At 44.4% G+C, this 1,138-nt stretch overlaps 1 protein-coding gene across 1 annotated transcript in view; it reads right to left on the bottom strand.

The window, feature by feature from the left end:
• The window catches only part of CLEC4F (C-type lectin domain family 4 member F), an 8,165-nt gene that overhangs the window by 3,643 nt on the left and 3,384 nt on the right, over positions 1-1,138 (bottom strand). The gene's annotated exons all lie outside the window — the stretch shown is intronic.

The raw sequence follows: 1,138 nt of genomic DNA, 5'->3' as shown, positions 1-1,138 counted from the left end.
CTTCCTGTTTCCACCCTCAGCCTTCTTCCCATGAAGGTTGACTTCCTGTTTCCACCCTCAGCCTTCTTCCCATGAAGCATTTTATCTCATACAAACCCTATACCTCCACTCCCATTGCCACAATCAGCACCAACATACCCAGGGCCCCCACATCTATGTCTGCGGCCAGGGCCTCTCTTCCTACACTCCAGACAGCCTGCGGTGACATCCACTTGAATGTCCCTATAGCATCTCCAACTCAGCATGTCTAAATCTCACTGCTCTTCTGCTTATTCTGTTCTCCAGCTCGGCAGAAGACCCATCTAGTCAGCCTCCTTGAAGCTCTTTGATAGATCCTCATTTCCTAAAGGATGAAACTCAAGCTCAGAGGCCTTCCTCACCTAGCCAATGTCTCTCCAGGTCTGCCTACCTTTCTAGGATACTGTTTTTCAGACTGCAGTGACCAACCCATTAGTGGGTTGTGTTGAGGTGTTTTATGTTTTTTAAGAATAAATTATAAAATAACGGAGTGCATTCATGCAGTAAAAGTTTTGTTTTTTGAAACGTGTGTTTGTGCGTATCATATACATAATGATACCGGGTCACAAATGTAAAATGAATTTGATGCTGTAGTTACATTCAAAACAGTTTGAAAGCCACCATTCTGGCCCCTGCTTATTGTCCTTTCAGCCTATACCTCATCAACTGCCCTCTTGGCCACAGTCTAATCATCTTTATGCCCCTGACACATAATAGAGCCTCAAAAAATGTTGTCAAATGGATGCATGAATGCTGGGTACCTTGTTAAATGTGTTGACTCATTTGATCCTCACTGTGATGCAAACGTTATCGTCCCCACTTTGCAGATGAAAAAAATGAATCTTAGAGAAGGTAAGCAACTCGATCAAAGTTCTACCATTTGTGATCACAGGAATTCAGAAATAAAGCTGTTTACCCCCACTGGCACCCACTATTCTGATTACACACCTTTACTATACATAGTTTATTCCCCCAAGTGTTCATTTTGTCACTCTGGCCAGATGATAAGCAACTTGAGAGCAAGGCCTATATCTCCTATGCCACCTCTGCCACTGCCTGGGCATATCGAGCCTATTTGGTTGGATTTGGCCCCTCTCCAGCACCCACTCTTTCCCAGGGG

This window comes from Pteropus alecto, unplaced genomic scaffold (assembly GCF_000325575.1).
Source record: "Pteropus alecto unplaced genomic scaffold, ASM32557v1 scaffold131, whole genome shotgun sequence".
NCBI lineage: Eukaryota > Metazoa > Chordata > Mammalia > Chiroptera > Pteropodidae > Pteropus > Pteropus alecto.
Note: the sequence above shows the minus strand (reverse complement) of the source record. Positions and strands in the feature narration are given on the sequence as shown.